Here is an 8,770-nt window from a genome sequence, read left to right as displayed (position 1 = left end):
GTACCACAATGTTCATTGCAGCTCTATTTACAGTAGCCAGGACATGGAGGCAACCTGTGTCCATCAACAGATGAATGGATAAAGAAGATGTGGCACATATATACATACAATGGAATATTACTCAGCCATTAAAAGAAATGAAATTGAGTTATTTGTAGTGAGGTGGATGGACCTCGAGTCTGTCATACAGAGTGAAGTAAGTCAGAAAGAGAAAAATAAATACCGTATGCTAACACATATATATGGAATCTAAAAAAAAAAAAAAGGCTCTGATGAACCTAGGGGCAGGACAGGATTAAAGACACATACGTAGAGAATGGACCTGAGGACGCAGGGAGGGGGAAGGGGAAGCTGGGATGAAGTGAGAGAGTAACACTGACATATACACACTACCAAATGTAAAATAGATAGCTAGTGGGAAGCAGCCGCATAGCACAGGGAGATCAACTAGGTGCTTTGTGACCACCTAGAGGGGTGGGATTAGGGAGGGTAGGAGGGAGACTCGAGAGGGAAGGGATATGGGGATATATGTATACGTATAGCTGATTCACTTTGTTATACAGCAGCAACTAACACAGCATTGTAAAGCAATTATACCCCAATAAAGGTGTTAAAATAAAAAAGAAAATGTATCTATTCATTTACTCATTGAATACAAGGCTAATACAAATTACACTGAGTGTCTGTGTTCCTCAGTTCAACAAACAGAGCTCTGTGAGGAGGAAAAAAGCAGAATAAATCAAGCAAAACTATGGAGAAAATTAAAATATCAGGGTTTGGGAGGGAGGGAAGGATGAATAGATGGAGCACAGATGATATTTATGGCAGTGAAAATACTCTGTATGGTGCCATAATGATAGATACATGTACATCACACATTTGTAGAATGGTTCAACAGCAAAAGCGAGCCCTAACATAAACTATGGACTGGGGGTGATTATGGGGCATCAACGCAGGTTCGTCAGTTGTATCAAATGCACCACTCTGGTGAGGGATGTTGATAGTAAGGGTGGTTGCACATGCGTGGGGTCAGGGGGCATATGGGAAATCTCTGTACCTTCCACTCAATTTCACTGCGAACCTAAAACTGCTCCAAAAAATAAGGTCTATTAATAATTTAAAAATTTAAGAGAAATGGAAAAACATTTAAAAATACCAGAACAAAAATAAGAAGCATTGCCTAAAAAGGGAAAGAAATACACTTTAAGTTCGGATCTCCCTGGAACAGGTACAGATGTCTTTCTTCTGTAAGGTTGAATGGGGCAATGATGATGGAGGAAGATAAAGGAGACCCCAGCACTTATGATTGGGAGGATGTCAAGAGACTCTGACCTGATAGGCTGAGCACTTGGCTCTGGCATGCAGGCCAAGTCACTCGTCTCCACATTTGGACAAAGACAGAACTGCACCAGGGCATCAGCTTTGAAGCTGTGAGGTTCTCCAGTAACTTAAACGAAGAATGGGAGAAATGCTGCCACTATCACCAGTAGATGTGTATCAGTAAGCAAAATGGAAAGCTGCCACGGTTAATGAAATCGGCTTTGCCGTATTAGGAGAGTCTATCAGTTGTACCGTAAGCATGTATGTGGCACCCATTACCTGTGAAGCACTTTCAACATTATTTGAACTTCACTCCCATAACATGTGGGCTGTCCTCCCATGGAATCAGGATCCCTTCCCTAAATTCTGACAAGTATTGTCTCCAGCATTAATTTGATACTTAACAGTTCTGGGTCTATTTATATGTTGTTAGCTTTTATGTGCAGTTATCTTGTCTTTTTTACTAAACCGTAGGCTGTTGATAGATTTAGCTAAGCAGTATAAGCAAACCTTAAATTCTGCCAGTGAGCTGTCACTTCTCCTTGCCTAACAGAATCATCAAAGGAAAGTTTTCAAATTTAGAATGACTCATGAATATATTCTAATGGGTTTTTTGTTTTGTCTATTTAGAGAACATCCCAGGTAACCTTGACTTTTGTATTATGAATATCACCTTTCAAAAGTGATTTAGAATAGTCCCAAAGAATTTTCTGCCTTGGTCAGGGACTTATTATCCCTTCACCCTTTCTAATGGATAGATTTCTACCATATTTATCATGCAAATAAAGAGATAGATCAGCTGTGCCATTAAACACATTAAGAATACTTGAGGTAGAGCAGGAGACAATCAGATGGCCTTTTCCTCTGGTTGCCTGAAACGTTCCCATCAGTTCTCTCTGCCGTCAGAGGAGAACTAAGTTGGACGGAGTTAGGGATAGTGAAATAAATAATTTTTGAAAACCTGATAGGTGGAAACTTGGGTGGGCTGGTGAAAATCTGGTTCAATTGCTAGATACGTTATGTCCAGCTGCAAAGGATAAAGGTTAAACACATTCATTAAATTACCACCATAAGAGGGCTTCCCTGGTGGCACAGTGGTTAAGAGTCCGCCTGCCAGTGCAGAGGATACAGGTTCAAGCCCTGGTCCAGGAAGATCCCACATGCCACGGAGCAACTAAGCCCGTGCGCCACAACTACTGAGTCTGCACTCTAGAGCCCGCGAGCGACAACTACTGACCCCATGTAGCACAGCTACTGAAGCCCGTGCGCCTAGAGCCCGTGCTCCACAAGAGAAGCCACCGCAATGAGAAGCCCACACACTGCAACAAAGAGTAGCCCCCGCTCGCCACAACCAAAGAAAAGGCCGCATGCAGCAACGAAGACCCAACGCAGCCAAAAATAAAAAATAAATAACATAAAATAAATACATTGCAAAAAATATTACCACCATAAGAAATCACGCCTTGACAGTAAAACCTCAGAGGGCCAACATCGAAAAATTCAAACAGCAGCAGTTGTTGCCTAAATGACTAAATGCCCTTAATAAAAATATCAGATAATCCAAACCCAATTAATTCAGAGCTCATTTTTCTGGTCCCCTGCATTTCAAATTAACAGTTTTTCCTCTATCTGACTGGTAAATGTTTCCTAACACATTGTATTTGCATCTAATTATTTCTCCAGGCACCAGATTTAAGTGGTCTATGGAACATGGGTTATTAACAGGCTTTCTCTACAGGTGAAGTTATCAACACCGTCAGAGCTCACCTGCATTTGTGGTCCATAGTATCAGTGTCACGTGGTTTTCCCATTTCACTACAAAGACAGGTAATTGCCTTCTAATAAGAGATAATAAGCTCGTGCCATGTGGATATACCAGTATATGTGTGTGGAACACCAACTAATCCCATTGTATTGAGTATCTGCTAGGCCCTGCAGTCTAAGCGATGCTGTGTAGAAGGCTCACAACAATTCCTGCCCTCAAGATCTCAGGATGTGTGTATGTACGTATGGATCCATTCAAGTTATGGAAAACACTAACACACACACACAGACACACACACACACTACTAGGTACTGCACAGTGAAAATTCTATTGCAGTTACTGAAGGCAGGAGTTTTAAAAAATTCTTCATTATCTGCGCTGATAGCTATAATAAGTCCCTAAACACAACGGCAAAACATACACATTTGTTAAGGAAATAAAATCATGAATAAAAATTTTAAATGCTAATTAAAGGATAAGCTTCAAAAAGCCTATAAGGATATACAGAACAGATATACTGCTGTGGGTGGGAATATTCATGAAAGGCTCTATGAAGGAGATGGAACTTGAGCTGATTCTTGAGACATGAATAGAGTCTGAGGAATTCAGCGATAATCCACAGAAATTCAGCATTAGGTTCGTGCTACCTACCAGACACTGTTGAGCACATTTGAAAAGGAAAATATGAGTGATGCCAGACTCTTGGACCCTGTGCCCTTGTAACTTGGTAAAGAGAGTACAGTAATAAAACAGGGCAGAAAGTGCTATAATAGAGATAGCATACCGTATAGTGGGGAGTCAGAAGAGGGTGCCCACTAAACATTGTCACTGGCCATCTCTTTCTACAAGGATGTAGTCACTAGCTACTGCAGTCGCCAACCTTCAACACATCCTGAAAGGAGTTCAGGGTGAAGATTAGGAATGAGGCGCTCTGTGCTCTTGGGAAAACTGGCAGAACAGGCCTTCAGATAGTTAGATATTTTCAAGAGAAGATTTTATGAGCCCTATTTCTTGCATCTTCTCCAATCTGGAAAAGCACTAAAATTGTTAGCGGAGACATCTGCTTCTCGTGACTCGTAGCAACCTTCTGCCAAGATGTGTGCTTGATTATCCCCCTTCACTAAAATCACAGACATTCTGACCTCCCCCTACCTCTTCAGAGCACTTCCTCAGAGCTTTCTGAGAGGCTGTCTCCTGGCTATAGTCCTCATTTTTTTCCCAAATAAAACTTATCTCACAACTCTCACATTGTGCATGTTTTTTTTTTTTTTTGGAGACAAAGGCTTCTTTGAGGCTGTGTTGGAGGAAGTCATTCAGTTGAGTTTTAGCGGATTAATAGTAACCAAAAATGTAATGACATGAAAGATGGATGAGAAGAAAATGTCATTCTAGGTGAAAAGAGAACTGTTTCTTGCTAAAAGCGAGAAATTCCAAATTTTAAAGCTTTAACAGGTGAGTAATGTGTCTAGTAGGTTGAATTTTAAATGTGTTTAGCAGCAGAATCTTTTTGTTCTTCACTTATTCATCCAATGGATATTTATTGAACACATTATATGCCAGGTACTGTTCTAGACATCAGGAATATAGTAACCAACAGGACCAGATTAAGCTCCTGAGGAAATACTGAAACTACAGATAATAAAAAGGCAAGACAATTTCAAAGAGTCAGACATCTTCAAAGAAGATGAAATAAAATGAATTGTCCTCCACCTTCATCCTTATACCTTGTTCCTGAAACTGTGTGAAAATTCCTGGACGGGAGCCTCAAATTTGCAAAAGGGAGTCATGAGACCTGAGGATTACAAGGAAAGATGTGGTCTGAATGTGAAGGTTCCCAAATGCCAAGTTAAGCGTTTTTCTTATCTTATGGGGAGCCACTTAGGAGCAAGAAGGTGAAAATAACCAAAGCTGTACTTTATCACAGTGCTACTCAACCCCAGTGGTCCAGATATTGGTTCTGGCTTATGAACTGTATGTTATGGGTCCACAGTGTGACCCTGCCTTGATGTCTAGACATTCAAGCAATGGCCTCATCTCATTGAGCAGGTTATAGACACAGTTTGCATGTTGTCACACTCCAGTATTGAGTTGCATGTTGTATCTTATACAGGAGGGCCACAAATGTATGTATTAGATGTATTAGAAATTGAACAAACAAAAAAAATGGTCCTTTACCACAGAAAGTTTGAGGAGCATTGCTTCTTAGTCATGGCTACTATTATTTCTTGTTTATTATGTGTCAAGAACTATTGTAAGTGCTTCCTGGATTATCTCATTCCATCCTCACCATAAACCTATGGGGTTGGTGCTATCATTATCCCCAGTTTGCAGGCATGGAGCACTGAGATTACCCAGAGCCCCGTGGTGGGGAAGGGTCAGAGCCAGGACTGGAATCGAGTCCCTCTGACTCACTCTTCACCATTACCCTCTACTCTCCGTGTGTGTCTCTCTCACTCTACCCCGAGTTCCTTGAGGTGTAGTCCAGGAGTTTTCCATTTTTGTTCACTTAGCACCCAACCCAACATACAATACAGGTGTAGTAAACGTGGATTGAATAAATCTGAAAGTGTAATAGGGAAGAAACATGTAGGATGGCATGGGAGGGAAATGCTGGAGGAGAGGAATCCCTACTTTAAAAGTCCGTGGTGCTGTCAAGAAACCGAGGATAAATACCAAGTAGTGCTGATGGAAATGGAGAGGAAAAAGACGTAAAAAACGGTGCCAAGGAAGAACTCACAGGACTTGGTAATTGATGGGATGTGAAAATCGAGGAACGAGAAATCAATGATGACACCAATGTTAGGAGCTGAGTGACTAAGAAGGGTGAACCAGGATGAGAACAGCTGTTAAGAAAGGTCTATGGAACATCTAGGGAAAGATGTCTAGGTAGAAGATATCCAGCCAAAAGTATTAAAATGCCCAAAGAGCAGTGCTTTATTTCATGTGCACTGATTTAAACTGTGTAAAGACCTCATGGAATAGTACCAGGATTTCTTCAGGGGCTTGGCAGTGTGGAGCGAAGGGGAAAACTAGGGAGACAGTCCTGAAGCTACACTTCACTAAGTTGAGAAAATGTCATCAATTGGCCATATCACAGGATGGGGGTGGGGGTGGGATGGGACAGATGGATACTACCAGAGCAGGGCTGAACCATCCTTATTTGTTGCCTGACTCCACCAGCACTCCATCTGGGGGAAGGTACTTTGAACTGTTCCTGATATACTCCAGCATCCATGAGCTTTTGTTATTTTATTTTTTTTAAGATTTTTTTTTCATGTGGACCATTTTTAAAGTCTTTACTGAATCTGTTACAACACTGCTTCTGCTCCATGTTTTGATTTTTTGGCCATGAGGCACTCGGGACCCTAACTCCCCGACCAGGGATTGAACCCGCACCCCCTGCATTGGAAGGTGAAGTCTTAACCACTGGACCGCCAGGGAAGTCCCGAGAGCTTTTGTATTTAAATGGAGAAATCTCTCTCCTTTCCAAAGCTCATGATTTTTCTCAGAGAGCTAGTGCTGGCCTGAATATTCTTGGCTCTTTTTCAGAAAGAATGAGTCTGTGTCAGGTAAGGGCCCAGCGTGGATGATTTCCCAGTACCCGGTGTCTATGTCAAAGACATAGTCTTATCTAGAAAATGAACAGTCATTTAATTATGTTATGGCCTATAAAAGGATTAGAGGGGACTTATCTAGCTTTCTCCTCTGTCGTACCTATAATTAGGATGACTTCTGTATTTTCTAACATTCATCTATTATCCTTCTTCATGGTATTTAACCTAGTGATCTTTTTATTCATTTAAAGTCCCCTTAAATTTAGCAGAATCTCATTTTCCTTCACAGGACAGTTGACGTGGCTCTTTTTCTCTTTACTGACTCATAAATCTTGGCAAGGACACTCAATGGAAAGGAACAGTCCACGGAAGGAACTCTGGCTCAGAGACCCTTGGGAAGATGAAACCAGCCGACAGAAACCTGGCCCTTGTCTCCGGGGAAATTTACCTCAACCCTCTGAGGCTTGGGGAGGTTAAGAAAAATACTGCCTATACTAATAGAACACTTTATTCGTAGGGTGAATTTTCTCTTCAAGGATAAGACCAGTTTTGAAAGCTGGAAGGGCCAGAGTGGAGAAAACAAGCAGGGCCACTATATCTAGACTGTCACAAAGAATCTTTGTATTTCATTAGCTGGGGTGCCGGGGCAAGATGGCATTGGAGAAGCGATTCCTGCAGGTTGGATCCTTCCCAGGTGCAATAATTAAATTATTGTCCCCGCCTGCTATTCCACAGGGAATCAGAAAATACAAAATTCTGGCTCCTTCTTTTGTGAGCTTGAGGGGTTGACTTCCCCCTTGGGCTCAGTTTGCTGATCTGTAAACCAAGTGATGTCTACTAGATGAAACTCGAGGACTCCTTTCATTTGTAACGTGCCATAATCAACCGCCCTCGGCTCCCTGCCCGTAGATTACAACCACAGGGTAGTGTGGGGTGCAGGTGCCAGGGAAAGCGGGACCGGAAGCGTGGGAGGAAGGACAGTGAAATAGAGAAGGGGTTGAGAGGAAAGCTGGGTAGGGAAGCATGAAGAAAAAGAAAAGGAATAGCCTTCATTCCACAGCATGGGGGTTTCTATTACCCTCTTTCTACCATTAACATCTCAGAAACAATTTGACCCATGTCATGTTTTCAAGAAGTTTTTCAGAGGTCAAATAATGGATAGCATATTTGAGTAAGAAAAAAATAGAAAAATAGAAGTGATAGCTTGAGGGTAAGTTTCCTTTAAAATTAAAACTAAAAGAATGTGAAAAAGAATATGTATATATATGTATAACTGAATCACTCTGCTGTACACCAGAAACTAACATATTGTAAATCAACTGTACTTCAATAAAAAATAAAATAACAAATGAGACTATGAAAACTGAGGAAAAATCAATTTGAAATTCACATGAGAGTGCCATCTGCAGGATAACTACAGACATGTAATTTTCTCTCAAATCTTACCCCAAACACATAGGCAGTCAAGCACTCAACAAATATTTATTGAGCACCTATAATATGACAGCAGAATTCTAGGCCTACATATATGGTTTTGTATATATGTTCATGGATCCCACATCATAATAAAAATCAAACAACTGATTTCCTATTATTCATTTACCAAAACAAACATTTTCTCACAACCCATGCATTTTGATATGAACATCCTTAGTATGGAATATCTACTGAATTTAGGATAGATGAAATATCTGACGGGTTTTGGGTATTAAAAATAAGCCCAGACAGGGCGAGAGAGAGTCATGGACATATACACACTAACAAACGTAAGGTAGATAGCTGGGGGGAAGCAGCCGCAAGGCACAGGGATATTAGCTCGGTGCTTTGTGACGGCCTGGAGGGGTGGGATGGGGAGAGTGGGAGGGAGGGAGACGCAAGAGGGAAGACATATGGGAACATATGTATATGTATAGCTGATTCACTTTGTTGTAAAACAGAAACTAACACACCATTGTAAAGCAATTTTACCCCAATAAAGATGTTAAAAAAAATAAAATAAAATAAAATAAAAATAAGCCCAAGTATGGTAAAGTCACACTCTTCAAAAAGCTTCTATTATTATGGACTGGATGAAGAATTTATCTAATACTTAATTTGGAGAGTCAATCTCAGTGTCTGCGGTAGCCCCTCA

The sequence above is a fragment of the Neophocaena asiaeorientalis genome, unplaced genomic scaffold (assembly GCF_003031525.2).
Source record: "Neophocaena asiaeorientalis asiaeorientalis breed wild unplaced genomic scaffold, Neophocaena_asiaeorientalis_V1.1 scaffold133, whole genome shotgun sequence".
In the NCBI taxonomy this organism is placed as follows: Eukaryota; Metazoa; Chordata; class Mammalia; order Artiodactyla; family Phocoenidae; genus Neophocaena; species Neophocaena asiaeorientalis.
This window is presented reverse-complemented; position numbering follows the sequence as displayed.